Source organism: Nycticebus coucang, chromosome 4 (genome assembly GCF_027406575.1).
Source record: "Nycticebus coucang isolate mNycCou1 chromosome 4, mNycCou1.pri, whole genome shotgun sequence".
In the NCBI taxonomy this organism is placed as follows: domain Eukaryota; kingdom Metazoa; phylum Chordata; class Mammalia; order Primates; family Lorisidae; genus Nycticebus; species Nycticebus coucang.
Genome location: NC_069783.1, coordinates 100,280,712 through 100,300,806, shown reverse-complemented (window position 1 = coordinate 100,300,806; position 20,095 = coordinate 100,280,712). Strand labels below are relative to the sequence as shown.

The 20,095-nt window shown below is 45.5% G+C and overlaps 1 protein-coding gene across 2 annotated transcripts in view; it reads right to left on the bottom strand.

The window, feature by feature from the left end:
* Window positions 1–13,670, bottom strand: part of NCK2 (NCK adaptor protein 2) — a 143,060-nt gene extending 129,390 nt beyond the window's left edge. Inside the window, exons 1-2 of one of the 2 annotated variants that reach the window (XM_053588616.1) lie at window positions 13,410–13,670; window positions 12,233–12,396 (exon numbers count right to left, since the gene is read on the bottom strand). The gene's annotated coding sequence lies outside the window, so the exon portion shown is untranslated. The remainder of the gene's footprint in view (window positions 1–12,232; window positions 12,397–13,409) is intronic. The other variant, XM_053588615.1, reaches the window with a different exon arrangement.
* Between the last annotated feature and the right edge of the window lie 6,425 nt (window positions 13,671–20,095).

Below are 20,095 nucleotides of genomic sequence, written 5' to 3'. Positions count from 1 at the left end.
TCTTCTAAGTCCACCCCCAAATCAACCATTATTGTGGGGACAGGGTAGTGACAGAAAAGAGAAATAGGCTACTGGCCTTAACTCTTTCTATGTACCCAACAGAAGAGTCAGCCAACCTTCTCTCTCCCCACAAAAAATTCTCTAGAACCTTTGGTTAATTAGCCACTGGAGAAAAAAAGGGCCCCTTCAAGCAACTGGCTCCCCTTCTGAGCCAATTCTCACCCTGCCCACAATCTCCACTCACACAAACCTGAGGTCTCTCCTCCCAGCAGCTGGGCAGGGAACAACCTTGCTGACCCAGCAGAGGCCTAGCCGGCTAGGAGGGGCTACAGGTGGGAGTATTCCACCTGTAGCTAGGAGGGGCTACAGGGGCAAGAGGCCTCCAGATTGTGGACTAGGGCTACTTCATAAGCCCAATCACTGCCCAGGGCTTTTTCAGGTGATGCCCAAGATAAGAGCCACCCAGACCCTCTTCAGGCCACTGCCCTCCCACTTCAGCCAGGGATGTGCCTGTGACCTTGAACCTGTCTCCAAGGGCAAGACATCAGACGCATGTGGAATCCATGCAGATGGTTTTAGACCTGCTCCAACCTGAACACAGTCCACACAGGATTTCAGGGTCTCTTCTCTCTCACTCACACATGTAACAAAACCATTGCCAAATAAGCCTAGCATTTAAGGACCTCCCTACTCTGGCCCAAACTGTCCTTTCCACTACAGGGTTTTCAGCTATGACCCCAGTTTCTCCTTGTGCTGGAACTCTGAGACCATCAAAGTAAGTGTAAAGTTATCCAGAAAGCAAAGGAATGACCTTAGGAAGACATCCTACAGGTGGTTAAAAACATGGAAGGAGCTGGGACAGAGGCCCTTTGCAGGGGAGCACTGGAACTATCAGCAGGGAAAAGGTGTGTCCACCTCCCACCAAGGAAGGAGGTTGGGGCCTGACCCCTGAAGGCAAAGCTATCCATTCAGAAGAAAAAAGTTCGAAGGGTCCAAATGCTAATTCCCAGCAGAGGTTCTTTCTTTGAATATGCATCAGAATCACCTGGAGAACTGATTCAACAGGAAGAATCCCAGACCAACCCATCCCAAGACTGAGTCAGTTAGGTCCAAAGCAGGTCCCAGAAAATTGCATTTCCACATATGCCAAGACCACATTCTAGAAACGCTTCTGCAGTGCCATCGTATTGCCTCCTCTGCACGAGTGCCACTTGCCACCCGCTGAAGATCTTGACGCTTTGGGAGGAACAGGTACACCTCTCATACAGAATTCCAAATAACTAATACCAAAACAATTCATGGAGGAGGTAGAGCCTAATCCCCAGGCTCCTTCAACAACTTCCTGCCGAAGACTACAGCATGCAGAGAGGAGGTGAGAAACCCAATAAACACTGCCTCAGCCAGGTGATCAGGGCGCCAGCAACTGGCACAGCCATGGTGGCAGCACACACTCTCGATAGGAAGTGGTGAGCAGGGCTCGTTACCCCTGTGGTCTCCTCCCCTGAACCCACAGCCCCAGTCTAATCATGAGAAAAACATCTAACAACTCTCAATGGCAAACGTTCTGTAAAGCACCTGACCAGTGCTCCTCAAAATTGTCATGCTCATCAAAAACAAGCAAAGAGGGGACAAGGAAATGAAATGCAGGATCACAGATGGGATCCTGGAGCAGAAAAAAGATTCTCGTAATAATTAGAAAATCTACATCAAGTATGGACTTTAGTTAACAATAATGCACAAATACTGGTTCCATAGTTATAACAAATATACCACACTAGTTAACGTAAGATGCTAATAATTGGGAAAAGTGAATGCTGGGTACATGGGAACTCTTATACTATCTCTGCAACTCTTGTATCCGTCTCAAAAGTATTATAAAATTTACAGCTTACTTAAAAATATGTCTGTATTATGTGGTTTTACATGTAATATTATATATTATATAAAAGCCTATATGCACAGCATAACAATGGTTGACTTTCAACAATACCAAATAGTACTTTGTAAAAGTTAGTAAAATGCTATAATCAACAAAAGTAGATAGACACACCTTATTGATCAGTTTAATATACTAGTTATTACATGGTTAAAACTCAGTACCATTTTTTCTGTTCTTAAAACAGAGAACACATTATGTATATCTGAATATGCAAAATGATAAACATATTTACTGTATGAATTGTAAACAACAAAAAGTTGCTGTCTTAAGAAGACCAAACAAGGACTTACACACTACATTCTTTCCTTCTGAAGGCCCAAGAATAAAGAATCTGCATACTCAATTTTCAAAATTGCATCAAAAAACTCAAGATAGTTTCAAATTAAGTTCATTCAAAACGCTAAGCATTAATTACAGTTTATCACTACAGTATATAACAAAAAAAAACTATTTTACACTAATCCAAGCCACCAAAATCTAAAGGAAATGTAGATAGATTTGTTATGGAATAAAGGGTACATTGCCAGTTATGATTATACTTGTTTTGAATGCTAGCATTAATTTAGGTTCAGATGCTAAACAGAACTTAAATGTAAACACTGAAATCAGCCCACCTCTGGAAAAGAGCTTGTCTTTTCCACTATGTCAAATGGCACAGTGATCTGGGTACTAGATTGGGCAGAAGTAAAAGACTACATTTAAAAATACAAAAAAAGAGAACATCTTAATGAAATAAAATGGTTGAAGTTTCAAAGGAAACACTTTAAATGAGACCCTAAGTATGATAAAAAACAAACCATAAAAACGTTTGGACTGGATTGAAATGACATACAGGCACTCCCCTGCGTTACAAATATCTGACTTAGTCTATCTCAGTACTTACAAACAAAGGCTATTACTGTAGTCATTACTAATCCAAGTAGTAATTTGATAAATAAATCTGTTCTGGATGAAAAAGTGATGGTATACTCGTAATGCATTTATGCTATTATCCATTAAAACAAGGAAATCAGTATTAGTGTGCCACCTGACACCAGCATTCCGTTAAAACCACAAATAGTTTTACTCATTTTTGAGATAAAAATGTTAAGCAAATAGACAACATATAAAGAGCATTTATATTATCTGAAATATAAATTATCTGAAATTATGGACTAGGTGACCCCAAAATCCAGTGTTCATGGTAAGCAAACCAATGCTCTTACTCTCGCTCAGATCAAAATAAAAGCAGTGATCTTGGGATAAGAGAATGAGGTGCTCGGCCCCAGCTGTGGTGGCAACTGAGGTTTACAACTGGCATGTGGGAATGTCATGTCCCCACTCAAGTGACAGTTCAGTCTCCATGCTGAAAACAAGCATTTGAAAACCTTGCAGAAAATATTACCTTCCCTCGGAATACTTCAAATGTATTCTACCTGGCCTTGAGGGGGTGGTGGAGGGGGCTTTCCATGGGGTCTTCCCCCACACAGAGACAGCAAACAGCCATCTTATATACTTGTTAATTAAGATTAGAGTTGATAGTGAACTTGTAAAATATCTGTTCAGGGTTTACAGGGCACTCTTGAGGGCAGGTCCTTGTCTGGTTCTCCCTGGTATTCCATAGCACCTGGCCCCATAGCTGGTACTCAGTATTAACCGTTTGAGCACAATTTACCGGAAGCACAACCAGGAGAGCAGTCCAATCTGTATGCTGGAGCAGGATGAACAAAGGAAGCTTTTCCTATATCTCCACACCCATACTCTGCCAGCCCTCCTAACGGGAGTCAGACAATGTAACAGCAACAAAAATTTACACACAAGTCCATTCATTCCACACTGCTTTGAAGAAAGAAATTCCCTAATAATCAAGCAACTGCCTCCTCCGATTTTAACACAGGGAAGGTCTTAACCAACATTAGCTACAGCCCCCTAGTTTCACAGAACACAAAACAGAGGTGAAGAGAGGTTAAAAATTAGTATGCAACTTTAGCCAAATGAGTAATACCAGAAGAAAAGGAGAATCTACATCTCTGCTCCTCATATGAATCAAGATGTTTGAAGTTCAGATTTAGAGTAACTATTAACAAAGTTCAGGATGATACTGTTTGGACTGAGTTCCCATTATAATAAGACAAGAAGTCACTGCACAAAGGCAAATGGTTTTGAGAGAGGAGATTTCAATAACATCAAAGCAAAGCCATAATTAAGCCCAGGGTCTGCAGTCCAGGTTTGGGGCATCTCCACAGCCCACACAGTGTGGGCCGTAAGTCCCCTCATGGCCACTCCAGACAGGACCCCTCTGGGCCAGTCACTGTGCCTGGCTCAGTGTTCACCACCCCCCTCCTCTATAAAAGGGCTGATAAACCTCAGCAGCCTCCCTGCACCACAAGGCGAGACTGAAAGGATGAAATAATACAAAGGCAAGCACAAGTAACAGACACATGCATTGTTTCACCACCCACAACTTCAGAATTTCCCCTTCTGTCCAAAGAATGTCAGGTAATCTTTCTGAGGTCTCTGTGCACAGGAGATAGGACCACTGAGGAAAAGAGAAGACTGACTATACTTTGTAACTGCACTGGCGCCTAAGGCTCAAGTGGCTAAGGCGCCAGCCACATACACCTGAGCTGGCGGGTTCAAATCCAGCTTGGGTCCGCCAAACAACAATGATGGCTGCAACCAAAAAATAGCCAGGCATTGTGGCAGATGCCTATAGTCTCAACTACTTGGGAGGCGGAGGCAGGAGAATCGCTTGAGCCCAGGAGTTGGAGGTTGCTGTGAGCTGTAATGCCACAGCACTCTACCCGGGGTGACAGCCTGAGGCTCTGTCTCAAAAAAAAAAAAGGAAAGTTCAAAACTTAACCAAGTGCTCATTTTGTGTTCAGCCTAGTAACTGAACAGGAAGAAAGGGGTTGAGAAGCTGCAGAGTCAAAAGGAAGAGAGCACTGTGACAGGAAATCATACAAAACGCACCATGATGAAGCCAAGAGAATTTCTAATCGGCTTTTTCGTTCCCAAGGCATACCCTACTTTATCAAGTAAGGGTGCATTTACAAACAAAAAAAAAAAAACACTCGGAGGGCGGCGCCTGTGGCTCAGTGAGTAGGGCGCTGGCCCCATATGCCGAGGATGGCGGGTTCAAACCCAGCCCCGGCCAAACTGCAACAAAAAAAATAGCCGGGCGTTGTGGCGGGCGCCTGTAGTCCCAGCTGCTCGGGAGGCTGAGGCAAGAGAATCGCGTAAGCCCAAGAGTTAGAGGTTGCTGTGAGCCGTGTGATGCCACGGCACTGTACCGAGAGCGGTACAGTGAGACTCTGTCTCTACAAAAAAAAAAAAAAAAAACACTCGGGCAGCAACATCATATTCCAGACCTGCTAACAGGCAGCTTGCAGACATTGGGAGTCTGCCACTAACAACCAAATTAGACTTTTCCCTTTGTAAGGTCTAATTTGCAGTATTTTTGCTCTCTCTCCTCTGAAGAGTTTATTTTACAAAGATACATAGAAGGAAATAAGACATTCAAAAGCTAACATGTGTGACCAGCTCAAAAATTATCAGGCAGAAGCTAGAGTCCCATGAACTTTAGTAATAACAAAAACAAATGTTTTTTTCCATAATCACCAATATAAGACTGCTGAGCTAAGAAAACAGATGTCTTTTATTAGGCCAAATTCTGAAAGTAATTGATAAAAGTCCTCCCATTATTTCCGCATCAGTGCACATTCTAAAGGGAATGCGTTTTCATCCCATCTCAGCCAGATTATCAAAATGTTCCCTACAAAAATCAGCATTGTGTATGTACATGGCCCAAATAGGATGATTACAAAATTAAAAAGCTAGGCATGCCATACATTAACACTAACATTATTACAGATAATAAAAAAAGACCATGATTAAAAGTCAATTGCGTTAACATTTCTCCTTTACATACTTAATGCAGAGATATAGTGTTTAGATCTGTAACTATGTATTTTTTGCTATGTTTATTAAAAAGGAAGAGAAAAAATTGATCTCCAAAAGGTAACTGTGTTACGCAGGCCCTGGACTCAGACATTGGAACAAAGCAGCACAGTATTCACTTATTTCAAAGTTGCTTGAATAGTGACATTCTGAGTCAGTTAACTCTTTTGTTGTGGAGGCTGCCCTGTGCCTTAGGAGACGTTTACTATCATCCCGGTCTAGCATCCCACTAAATCCACCAGCATCCCCCAGGCCTGACAATTAAAACTGTCTCCAGACATTGCTAAATGTCCACAGGGACCAAACTGCCTCGGCTGAGAACCACTAATTTCTAGACAACATGGGTTCAAGTCTAAGTAAGTTTTTCGAAATATTAGCCTTTAAAAAGATATATGTGTATTTGCAAAAGTGAAGTATTCCCATTTCCCAACCCAAATCTAAAAACTGATAAGACCTAAAAGTGAATGGAGAGCTGATATACTGATGTCCATTTAGTTGAAAACATTTCCGTCCTTAGACATGGAACCCTCACCAACCAGAGACACTCACAAAAAGACAATCTGCTTCTTCTGGAACATAGAATGATAAGCTGCTGGATTTAATCAGGATGGCCGAACAGCATGAGGCGCTTGTCTCAATCAAGTTTAAGAAGAAACACAGCCAACCCTGGGCGCTTCATCTACAGGTGATCAATCAACTGCGCTTTAGTTCTACCCAGGAAAGCTTCAACAGAAAGATTACAACACAGGGGTCTGACATCCCTCTCCTTTGTTTGTTTTTTTAAGATAATATTGTCATAATTTCTTCATACCTGCCATTGGGTCTTGTCTAGCAAACCGTAGGAAACAGAGCTGATAAGAAAACTATAAAAAGGGAAACGAAGACACTTCATTTAAATGAAGAGAATCTTCTAAACCCAAGCTAGGTAGGTCCTACAAAGACACTACTGAAACAGGTGAAGGGAAAACCACATGGGTATAGGTAATGAAGAAGACAGGAAACAGACTGAGTTTAAGATAAATGCTGGGGTGGGGAGACTACAGGAAGCGTGCCTGACGCAAAGGTGAAAAGTACAGGAGGGAACCAGAAGAGTAGTGAGAAAGAGTAAATAAGAAAAGTGAAAATGCCTAGCAAGAAAAATCTGTGTTTATAGCTACCTGGCTAGAGTCTGCTCCTAAGTTTATTTCTTTAAAAAGAGACAGTCATTTGATGAGAATTTACCATACACCTATATCAAATTTGCAGAAAACTATCTCTAGAACAACTCCCCAAATTTCTTAGTCTCTTAAAAACTCCAGCAGTTGGTGGTTTTTATGTCCATGTCCCCAAGCTAGCTTCCCTCACCCCGAGCAGTAAAAAAGGGCTGTTTAATGACCAGTTCAGACCACTCCCTGTCCCTACCTGAAACATACACACACACAAGCTTTTAAAGCAACTGTTCTTAAAATGAAAACAGCTGGCAAGGGAAAAAGATTAAAAGAGATAGCAAGGGCTCTTATCCTCTGGATTCAAACCCCTAAGTGACATGATTAAAATATTTGTTGACTTGCAGACATCCTTAAATACTCAGCCAAAATTCACAGGATATTAGACTGATACACAAGCTTTAAGGAAAATCAATGAAGACACTGATAGACTTTGTCCTCTAAGACACCCACAGGCACCTTTCACTGTGATCTTGCCAACTTGCAATTTATTTTTCCCTACCTGACCACACCCACCATTGCCAGGAGAATTATTAAGCTCTTTAAGTAAATAAATCTCTTTGCTCCTCATCCTGCAAACTGCTACTTATAGAACGGACCACATGAGAGGTAACGTGCCTGTAAACTGAAAGAACATTCAGGAGAGGGAGTGTCTCCCCACAGAGACACCAGACTCCTGCTGTATCTCACTCCCCACTGCTCCAGAGGGAGGCTGCCTAACACTCTGATCAAAGATGGGTAGGTTAGGAATGGTCTAGCCTGCACCACATTCACTTGGAAGGGCAGCCAGTGTCAGGGTAGGACCAAGACTCCAGACTGAGACTTGACCTGGCCTCTCTCCTGACCTGAGAAGTAGATTGCAAAGTCATCATGGAAGACTTCAAGACCTTGTAATGAGAGCACAAAGGAAAAGGAGTTAGTATATTCAGCTACAAAGTTTTTAGCAAGAACCTATCTACCCCCCTTCACTTGAATAACAGTAACTCATCTACAAAAAATAAATCACTGTTACTTCAGCATTTCAGCTACCTCTCATGTGGCCCATTCTATAAGTAGCAGTTTCCAGGATGAGGAGCACTAGAGATTTATTTACTTAAAGAGCTTAATAATTCTCCTGGCAATGGTGGGTGTGGTCAGGTAGGGAAAAATAAATTGCAAGTTGGCAAGATCACAGTGAAAGGTGCCTGTGGGTGTCTTAGAGGACAAAGTCTATCAGTGTCTTCATTGATTTTCCTTAAAGCTTGTGTATCAGTCTAATATCCTGTGAATTTTGTGCAAGGTGCCTTGCGGGCCAACTGGAAGAGTGAGTAGACGCTCCCGCTTCCTGGGTCCCCACTGTGACAGAGCAGAGGTGGGGACCCACCACAAGGCTGTTGATGAAGAGGCACATCACACAGGAATCTGCACTGGCACCTGCCGGGGTAAGCCTCCTGGAGTGGAAGCCCTATTATTACAACAGGCCTTCCCCACTCCTCAGAGGCACTAAGATCCCCCCAGCAGGGGTTTCTCCCTCCTGGGAATGCTCATGCCCATTTCAGAGCCGGGGGACCCTGCCCTACTGCACATGGGGAGGAGCCAGGCCAGTGTTACCCAGTGGTGTCCTTCTGGGACCTTTCCCAGCTTCCCCTCTGTGACCACTCAGGCAGATATTAATTGCTCCTTATTCCCTTCCAACATAAAGGGCCTCCTCCACAACTTGGCTGATAAGGGGTTCCCAGAAAGAACCGACATCCAAGCTCCACACCCCATCGATTCTCTACTGATGTTCCTCCAATGTTACACCATAACAAGTCCATAGCTCTGCTTCCTGCACTGTTATAAACAGCTTAGCGAAGGGATGGCGGCTAGCATGGTGGAGGGGAGACACTGGGAAGCTGGGGATCAGAGTCTGCCCTTTACTAGCTGGGGAATAGGCAGTGCCACCCTTTCCTTACCCATAAAGATAAAAACAGGAGGCACTTCAGTATTTGTGAGGATCCAGTGAGCTACTATCACAGGTAAAGTGCTCAGAACCATAATTCCAATGTGTGGTATGTGCGTGTGCACCTGAGTTCCTATTGAGAAGAAAAGCTAATGATCACTAAAAAAAAAAAAAAAAGTTCTAGCTTCTGTACTTACAGATTAAGTACTTGACATGTATCAGAAATATGTTGAATGTCAATACCCCAGAAAAGTAAATTTACCTTAATAATTTGATATGTAGACTTCAAAACACATTTTAAAATATTTGTAAAATGAACACACTTGTATTCAGTTTCTACCAGCTCTGATGTTAGGGCTCTAAAATTGCTTGAATGCATGAAATATTATATTATTCCTTATATGCACAAAGGCTATACCCTTCCCAATAAAGCATAAAACAATTACCATTGTTGTTATTCTACATTGTTTCCACCTTGTCTTTTTAGCCATTTCAACCTTGGAAAATACAGAACAAATGACGTGTAAATCATTAAGACTGCAAATGACCACACGTGCATTAGGATTTATTATTCTTTCCGTGATACCACTTTAGATCCTCATTAACAACCGGTCAGCAAAAGCATCCTCCTTTCCAAAAATGTCCCAAAAGAAGAAATCGCAATACTTAAATTCTGACTGCAGTTGAAGCTTCCTTTCTTAAAAACATTAAAATAGGAGAAAGACATGGGTAACACTAAATAACTAACTTACTGGCCTGGGATACCAAATGCTCAATCCAGAGTTTCCTGTTCTATCTAATCTACTGAAAAGTAAAACATTTACCCAGCCCACCGGGTGGATATACAGTTGGGTCTGGGTTTAGTGTTCCTCTTGTTTTCAAATTTAGCTTCAGGACTACAAATGATATCTTTTTAATAGAGAATTTACCAAATAGAGAGGCCACCTGACCTAATTCTCCCATCCTGAAGACAAACCTTTCCACAGTGGACAGAGATTCTAAGCGGAGCACAAGGATTCTGGAGGTCTCTTATCACTAACATCTCAGGCGGGCCCAGAGCCCCATTAACAACATGCTCAGAACTCAATATTCACACATGCAATGAGTGTTAGCTGTGCGTTCACTGTGTATACCGTATGATATTATACTAAGTGGCAGAACCTTTCTGTCCCATGGGGTTTAGACTCTATTAAGGAAAATGTGAACACAAAGAAACCATAGGGAAGAATGTCACAAATGGCAGATTGGAAATAGAAATTGCTGTGGAAGTTCAGATGCAAAGTCATCACCTCTAGTTGGGAAGGAATTGGGAAGACTGGGGAAGAAAGAGAGTAGGAAATCTGGGGTAGGTGAGAACTCCTGAAGCTGAGAGCAATGCCCAAAGAGGGACACTGCCACCTGGCAAAGGTTCCACCATTCCACAGCTTCAAGGACTGAGGTTCTTGAGGTAGGAACCTACGAACGTGTGCATGCCCGCGCTGGGTGGTATAACTTGCTAATGTCAATTTACTTTCAAGATATAAATACACCTTGGTATATGTTCAAAGCAAAATGCAGGAAAAGAGAAAGTCTAATTTTTTAAACTGTGCTAATGAAATGGCCTAAAGAAATGAAAAATTATTTTTACTCTAGCTGCATACTTGTGATAACTCGTTAAAAGGCTGTTTTGACCTCCTTCTGAGTTGCCTTAACTCAGGCATTTAACACACGATATCATTTTTTTTTTTTTTTAGCTTAGGCCCTTTGAAAATGTGCCGTGAAGTATTTCCGTCACTCATTTTAAGAAAGAGAAACCATTTGGAAGCACTACTCGCAATCCTTCTGGAAGGGAAAACTATTTCCTAAGCCTCTGCAGTGAGTTGTAGGGAGTTTCCAGTTCATTTGTGAAAAAAGTTAACTTAACTTGTTTTCCTAAACATCGTTCATCACCTCCCCTGCAGTTCCAGCAAGCTATCTTGAGCTCTCCAGTCATTAAGCCTCATTTTTAACATCGAAGAACGATTTCCATGAGCCCTGTTTCCCCCAGCGCACACTGCAAGCCAGTGTGAGCAGTTGAAAAAGCTGTGTCTCGTACAGCAACATGGCCTGGTCTAGCGAGGGCAAATTTAGCTAATGCCAGCGATTGTGTAAAGGACTCTAGACCAATCTGTGCAATCAGGGAAGTCTTAGGGTATTTTAAAAGGTTATCCAGTCTGTGCCCATGCAAGGAAGGTTTCCGGTGTATTTAACGTGGATGATAGTGCATTTCCCAAATACAGTACTGTGTACATAAGATCTCATGTTTTGTTAGGAAAGCTCAATGTCTCCCCCCCCCCCACATAAATGACAGAGGTTAGGAATACGGCAGGGTCAAACAGAGCAGGGATGAAGAAGATTTAAGTATGCGGTGTGCACTAAAGCCAAGCCCAAAGGCTGACGAGTGAACACAGCTACTTGAAATGTGCCTTAAGCAAGTCTCACCCATGGAAAGAGGGTCAGTTTCTCCACAAGTGGGCAGAGGGGGTTACAGAGCAGTCAAGTCTATAGATGGCAATGGGTGACACACAGTTTCATCCCATGTTTCATGATCAGTCCCACCTCCCCAGTGTTTCTGTAGCAGCTAAGAAGCTCAGAGACCAGGAGAGGCCTCCCAGAGAGGAAGTGAGCCTGGCACCTCCACAACTTCCCATGTGCTAAATTTCTCCATTTCAGCCTCAAGTAGCTGCCAGAAGACCACTAAGGTCCACCTACCTTCTTCAATCAAAACTGCATCTAACCAACCTCTAGGAGGGAAATATGGAGGGAGGAATTTCCCTTGCGCTTGCTTCTTCACAAGCCAGGGTAACATTGGCTTCTCAGGGAATCCCGTCCCCAAACATCTAAAAACCTCCATCTCCAGCCCAAGCTACAGGCTAAGTACGTTTCTTACATTTCTTCTCCACCCCTGTGCCCAGTGGCTCCCATTCTCTTGAAACACGAGGATACGCTTGAATCCTATTATTAATTCACCTGTTTACCTAGAAACACTTTGAAAGTGAATTAAGGGAGTGTTCAGAAATGTTGTTTAGATCTGTGTTAAAACACCCCAGGTTAATTTCATTTTCAGTCACTTTTAAGACTTGAAAACCACTGTTAATAATTATGCAAAAAAACAGTGGCATGAAACACACCCTGAATTACTTTCATTCCTGCACAAAATCCCTTCTGGGAAGTGGGGAGTGGGCCTGGATGGGGGAGGAACTCTCCTACCTGTGGTTCCTGACCAAACCACGCCCACCGGCCTCTCTGGGTTCACTTTCTTTCTGGGTCAAAGGAAGGAGTGAGCCTGGCCACTGTTTTAGGCCCCTCCAGCCCAGCCTGGGGTCTGCTCATCCAGTTCTGCAGATGTAAACTTGGCAGAATTAGCCTTAAACCTGTTGGCAAAATATATAAAGCCAAATAAGGGGGGAAGTGCCAATCTGAATTGTCCGAAGTGGCTGAGGCCGATTTCACGCACGTCCCCGCTTTGTCCCTAAAGCTGTTACAAGACTAGTTTAAGTTAGGTGCCGGGTGTCCACCCTAGCATCCCAACGCAGACCTTCAAAAGGATCCTTATTGTCTACAAATTAAAGCATTTTGCAAAATAAACCCCTCTTCACAATGCCAAGTTAACTGCGCTCATAATGGAGTTGCCGGTAATACCTTAAAAGTCACACATCAAATTTTTCCTGAACCACTGGGTGGTTAATCGCCCTCAATAAGCCGAGAGGGCAAAGAGGTGGTGAGAAACTTTGGTTCAGGTGACTGTGGGAGAGTCCAAATCTGGAGCAGAGCGCAGAGCCCGAGGAACCGCACAAAAGCGCCCTTCGCCGAGGCCAGGAGCTCCTTTATACGATGTGACAGCAGCTTTGTGCCGAATCATAAATAGTTCCAATAATCACAGTAAGTTCTTCGGACGATCACGGCCGCCCGCGTCCCTGCGCTGGGGCCCTGCGATCTGCGATTATTTTTTCCCGGCACAGGCGCCCCGGCGACCTCGGTCACCGCACCGTCCGATGCCCGCTCTGGGCTCTGTGCTCGCTGCCCGCACGCAGGCCGGGCTCATCTGCGCACCCGGGGGTCTCCAGTCCCCAGGGCCTCACCCTGGCCTCTACCCGGGTCCGCGCCCGCGCCCTAGGCGGGCGTCCCCGCCCCCACGCCGGCCCTCGAGGGTGGGGGTGCGGGGAACGCGGGCAGGAAGGTGAGGAGTCGGGAGGTGCCCGGCAGTCCGCGGCCGGGGTCGCCCAGGCCGCGGCCGGGCCGAAGGCACCGGTGAGGCGCGGAGGGGACCCGCTCCCCCAGCCCTTTCCCGGACGCGCCCCGGCCCGCGAGCCCCGGCGCGCTCCCAACTCCGCCGAACGGCTCCAAGTTTGCGGCCCCAGCCCCGCGCCCGCCCGGCCGCGCTTACCTCGCCGTGGGCCGCCCGCCGAGGCCGGAGGGTAGCAGCGCGGGTCCCGGGGCGGCGGCCGTTCTCCGCCCGCCCAGGCGCCGCTCTTTGTCTGCACCGCTCCCTCCTCCCGCCGCCGGGCGGACGCTGCCGGCCCGGGCACCGCGAGCCTCCCCGCCGCCGAGCCCTCCCCGCCGCTCGCCGCCCGCCGCCCGCTTGGCCGCGCGGCTCCGGCCTGACGATCCCCGCGGCGGCCGCGGCGGCGGCGACCCTCCCCCGGCGCGCAGCGCCCGCCTCCTCCGCGCTCTTCCTCCTCCTCCCGCGCTCCTCCCAGGCCGCGCCGTGACGCCGCCCAGGGGCCGGGCCAGGCCCGCACGCGTGGGGAGGGGGCCCCAGGCCCACCTGGGGGCGCGCCCCGACCGCCGAGCTCCGCGGCCCTCTCCAGCACGCGCGCCAGGATCGCGCGGGGCTCCAGGGTGCTGCGTCTGCCGGGGGGAGGGCTGCGCGGGCCGGGTACCGGGGCAGGACCGGGTCCCCACGCCCGAAACCTCTCGGACTGGCGGTCGGGAGCAGGGTGGGTGGGGACGGGAGTGAAATTCCAGCAGCAACTTCCAGCCCTGGAAGACTGCGAGGTAGTCTTTGCGTCTTCTTTTTCGCTTGTTTGCTTTTCTTATCATCCCCACCCCCCCGGAAGCATTCCCACGGCACTCTCAGCAAAGCGGGCCTGTTGTCTATCAGAAAAGTGACTTAACATAAAAATGTCACTTCCTCCCTATAATTGCTTGTGGGCAGTTTTATTTATTCGCCTTGCATCTATTTACTTTCCCAACCAGACACGTTTTTACTCCTTCATCCCCTCGGAGGCATTTCCCAGGGGAAGGAGAGGAAACCCGACCTCTGCTGCCTCCCAGGCCAACTCCAGCCAGCGAGATGCTGGCCGCACACCCTCGGGGCAGAACCCGAAGTGGAGCTGCCTAAATGTGAGCCCCAGAAGGACTTGTCGCTAATGGTGGGACCGTTCAGCTCACCCAGCCTGGAGCAGTGGCTAGCATAGAAACAAACTTGAAAGATGAAAATCCAGGAGGAAGCTGAACGACACGAGTTTCCCATTCACAGGCACGTGCGTCCAGACGTCTTATCTCCCATCTCCTTCCCGTATGATTTCCCAAAGGAAATTCTAATATTCAAATGATTCTGATTTCCTGGTGGGATAGCCTGCATCCATGTTAATGAGATTCTTTCTTCAGCTCCTGGCCTCTCATTATTAATAAGGCAGTTGTAATCTACCCAAGGTTACAAGGCAGTATCATTTGAAGCACTCATACCCGGCCTCCCCGGAGGAGGTGCCCAAGGATGGGTGACCAGAGTCAGTGTGGCTTTGAAGTCAGCTGAATGTGGGCTCCCTGAACTATATAACCTTGCACAGGGGTTCCGTCACCTTTCCAAAATCTATCAAATGGGGAAATAATATTTACCTGCCTTCCATGTAAATAAAGTACCTGGCATGAAACGGAAAGAGGACGGTATGCTGAGCAGTGATCAGAGCAGCCCAAGTGAGAGCGACAGCTTCCCTCACCTCTGTTTCGACCTTGGGATCGAAGCTAACTCAGTTCATCTGTTTCTGGAAACCCTCATCTTACTAATATCTAGCTTTACAATGAGGAAAGAAGAATTCTAATGAACCGTCTGTTCAAGTTTAAATTAGTTTACTCAAAATAGGTATAACAATATTGACCTAGTTTTTAACTTGTTTGCTTTGTAAACGTTCATTGACTAATGGCTCTTGAACGCTTCTTTCTTCCCTGACTCTTTGTAAAGTCACCAATGACATCCTCTACTTAAACCCAGTAGCCCTGTCTCAATCTTTATTCTATGCGGTTTTCTGAAGTGTGTGGCATTTCTGCTATTTCCTGAAAGTCCATCATCTTTTCATTTATTTAACACAGCCAGTTCTGATTCTCTTTCATTTTTGACCTGCCCATCTCTGTCTTTGCATTTGGGGGCGGGGTGGGGGGAGTATGTTGTCCTTCCAGCCTCTAATAGTAGTATTTCCAAAGCAGATGGTAATGCTGTGTGTGTGTTTTAGAGAGGGGGAGTTGGTCATTTTGTGCATGCTCCCAGGCTGCTGAACTTTCACTGATTAACTTCCAGATCTATAGCCTCAGAGAACTCCCCAGCCTCTCTGCACTCCCTGCAGGAGGCTCCTCATCTCTTTTAGGTCACCATGCTCAGAACGCAACTTATCTCTTTCCCAAACCATGCCCTCTGCCCGTGGTCTCAGGCTTGGCCAACAGCCTACCAACTATCCCAGCTTTCAGGAGAATTCTCATTGCCATCTTGACATCTTCCTTCCTTCTCTCCAAGATCTCTCCAGGGGCAGTGAGGCAAGGGCATGATTCTGAGTCCTAGTGATTCTTACCTGTTTGACTTCAACTTTCTTCCCATGTTCAATACTAACTGGCATCCTAACTTTTACATCCTAGCAATTCTTATGCCCTAAATTCTTGACATAAATCAACTCTAAACCACACACAATTATCTCCATTTTACAAATGAAAAAACATGAACAGTGAGTGAAAGAGCTGGAGACGAAACTGCACACACCTGACTCCAAAACTCCTGTTATTTTCCCTGGCAATTGCTGCCTTTCCACTGGTCTCTTATTAGTTATGCACTTCTTCCCATCTCCCATATTTGTGCTTGATACCACTATCATCCCAACATAAAGGAAAATGAAAATCTCAGGATCATTCAACTCCTTGTGCAAAAGAGAAGATCAAGCCTGGAGGCTGAGCCATGCAACATCCCTCCCAAATGATTAGTTATTACTAACAGAAGCATCAGCCAGATCCCTGTGGAAAGGTGAAAGACCTCAGGCATCTGCCCCCACAGATCATTCATAATGAAATTGCTTGTTGGCCTTTCCTTGCTTGCTGGCAACTTTAGGTATAGGCTAAGTCTAGCTCCCATTCGATTCCACACTAACAATGTTGATTACAAGTTTATCTTCCTGGGTGCAGAACAGAGATGAGACAAGATCAATCATTCCTCCACCTGCCCAGGGACATCTACATAATTGATTCTTTCTTCACTCCATTTTTTTCTTCAAACATAAAATGTCGATTTCTTGGGCCTCACAAAAATGTAAGCATTTGTCTTGCTGCCCGCTCACCTCTTCCTTTTTCTTTCTTTGTGCCCTCTCCCCTTTACAGACTGAAGTTACCAAATCCCTGGTCTGAAAAATAGTTACAGTTGTGTCAGTGGCTTGTGTTTTTCCCAGGCATCCTCTTACACTTTGGCTTAATAAAGCTCCACTGCATGGGATCTTTACCTGAGTCATTTATATAACTTAGATTGTCACCAAGCTTCCAACAAATTGCTTCTATCTTGCCCCTCCTTTGCTCAAGAACCTCCTATGGCTCCCCATTGTCCTCCACAGTCTCCAAAAACATCCTCTGCAGCAGAAGTATGAGCATGTGCCCCTGGAAAGGCTGGGGAATTTATCCCTGAGAGGCCTGGATTAATCTTGTAGAGCTGCCTTAACAAATTACCTCAAACTAGGTGGCTTAAAACAGAATTTATTCATTTAAGGTTCTGGAGGCCAGAAGTCTGAAATGTCTCCCATTTCAGTCTCTGAGAGAGGAGGATCCTGCCTCTCTGGCCTGTGGTGGTTCCAGGCATTCATTGGCTGTGGCAGCATCAGTCCCATCTCTGTCTCCATCTTCACATGGCCTGGTCCCCTGTATCCTCTCCCTTCCTCTGATGCAAGATGGATATTCGTGTATTTGGAAGATAAATCATTATACATCCTGTATAATGACATTATCATTACATTTATGGTCCACCCTAATCCAGGATGATGTCATCTCATCATCCTTTTTTTTCTTTTTTTTCTTTTTTGACAAAGTCTCACTCTGTTGTCTTGGGTAGAGTGTTGTGATCTCATAGCTCACAACAACCTCCAACTCTTGAGCTTGAGCAATCCTTTTGCTTTAGCCTCCTGAGTAGTTACAGGAGGCTGTAGGACTACAGGTACCTGCCACTGCACCCAGCTAGTTTTTTCCATTTTTAGTAGAGACAGGGTCTCATTCTTTCTCAGACTGGTCAGCATCCTTAACATAGAACGTCCGCAAATAACTTTTTTCCAAATAAGGCCACCTTCCCAGGTTCCAGGTGAACGTATCTTAGGGGACATCATTCAAGCCACCACCCTTCAAGGCCCAACATGAGGGAGACATTCCTTTAAAGTGTGTGTTTTATCTAAAAATGTACCAATATGTATGTTTCTGCATTCTACTCCATGAGTGTGTCCAATACTTTAAATACTTCAAAGTATTAAAAGAGCAAAAAGTATAAAGCTTTTGCCTAAAAATCACATCAGTATCATACCCAATGATTTATCTTCCAAAGGCCTCTTGAGCTTAGTCCTACCATAGTGATCTCCTTTTTAACTTTGCCCAACATAAGGTATTACTTCTGTCACTCTACTCTGCCCACAGTGCTCCACTGAGTAACACTAATTGCCACCTTTTATGGTGCAGAGGCAGCTAGGAGTTTCCTGTCCCCTTCCTCCTCCTTTAGCACCCCAATCAAGACCTCCTTGGACTCAAGACAAAGGTGTATCCAAGTCAGACCATCCCATGAGCCTGTGGCTTGGGGCCATTTCACCTCTCTGGGCCTCGGAAAGTAATAGTTTCCTTGCAAAGAGTTGTGAGGATTAAATGAGATAATGTAAATATGTCTGAACTGTGTTCAGCCCACGGTAAACACTCAGGACAGCTTTCCCATGACCTTCCATACCAGCCCTCCATTTAATTAAGCATGTCTAGTGCATTTATATTTGTAAGTCATTATGAAATTAATTCAGGATTAATTCATTTGGTGCATAGACTAAAGAACACCTGGAAATAGGAAGAGTGGATGTATGTTTGTGCTACTCAGAGAGATAGGAACCCAAACAAGAGTGAAGTGAATGGATAGGGAAATGGTTTAGGAGAAATTGAGAGGAAAGATTAAAAGGGTGGATAACAGCAATACACAAATAACCATCATATAAAGTTAAATGTACAAAGTACCCCCCAAAAAATATGTTCTGATAATCAGGAGAAGCCTGAATCTTTATGAAAGGTGGTGGCATTAGCAATAAACCTTGAGAAATGCACTGAGGGAGGCTGCTGTGACTTAGCTGCCCACATCCAGCCCCTCCCCGGATTGACGGAGGCCCCTGTTTGAGCCTCAGAGGGAAACAGGTGGACTCCTCTGCCTCACCCTTCCCAGAAGCCTGAGGGAGTGAACAGCCTGGGACTGGCCAGTGGAGTTGTCGCCTCAATCCTTTGAAACTGAGAAGGGTGGTAAAGACAGGGAAGGGTGGGGTTCAATTTGGAGTGGTTGACATGGTCCCAGCGCTTCCCTTTTACAGGAATTAAGTGGCTTGGTTCTCACCCCTTTTCCAGTTGCCCTGGGAGCTACTAGATGCTCTTCTAGTAAATCCTCTTGTCTGCTTAAAGGAGCAGAGGCCCTTTCTCTTGTTGCAACTCAAACCCCTGAATGATACAAATGGTAGATTGTGAAAGGTGGAGAAAAGCGGGAAGGAAATTCCCAGTGGAGGTCACTTAGAACCCTGTGTACAGAGAAAAGGGACGCGTGAGGACCCTGGGGGCACAGGGAATGGAGTGGAGAATGCGCACAGAGGATCCCAGGAGAAGAGGCCAGGAGGGGAGCAGGTGAGTGAGAGTGTCCCTAGGGCTTTACAGGGGAGACTCACTCAGTGCATGCTCCAAGGAAAACCTAGAAGTAGGAAGAGCCTGCCTGCGATAATAATCCAAAGGGGGTCGGCTGAGTGAATGGGAAAGCAGCTCAGGGGAAGCAGAGAGAAAGGACTCCCAGGAAGCAGCAGCTGCTTGGATGTGGAGGACCAAAGAGAATGAAACTTGGACCTGAAGGCTTTGATGTGGGGAATTGCAAAGAAAATGGTGCCAATATCAGAAAAGAAAAGGGGGAGAACCTGTTGTGAGGAATGAACAGTTTCATTTTTGTACATTGCCTTCAGTTTAGTGAATATTTATTGCAAATTTACTGCAGGAGTTAGACAAATGAGCAGGCCCCAGTTCCTGCCTTCAAGTGACTTTATTAGAAAAGTAGCTATTTCTGCTGTAAATATTCCACTGGGGTAATGAGCCTTATTGCTTTTTAATTGTGTCATCCATCTTCAAGTGGATGTAAACACCCTGAGGGCAGGAACCAAGTCTGATTTTCCTGGACAGCCTGGCCCTTCTCCTGCCTCCACAGTACAGAGCAGACACTTCTCAAATCCTTTACCTTGGGTGCAGATTCCGCACTTAGTTTGTGATAGGTTTGTAAACAATGAAAGAGCCCTTGAGAACTCACTGTAACAGGGTCAAAGCAAATACTAGTGGACTGGCTCGTTTCCAGATTTCATTGTATCTCCCTTAGCACAGGGAGAAGGGACATTATGAGATTTAAGACGGCATCATGAGTTCTCACCCAAACTATAATAAAGTATCTTGTCACTTCCTCTTCAGACTCAGGAAGAGGTGAGAAAGCCCTCTCTCAGTAATTAATAGCATTCGTTTTTGTTTTGTTTTGCTTTGCTTTGCTTTGTTTTTGAGATGGATTCTTGCTCTGTCACCCAGGCTTAAGTGTAGTGATGTTGTCATCACTCACTGCAACCTTAAACTCCTGGGCGC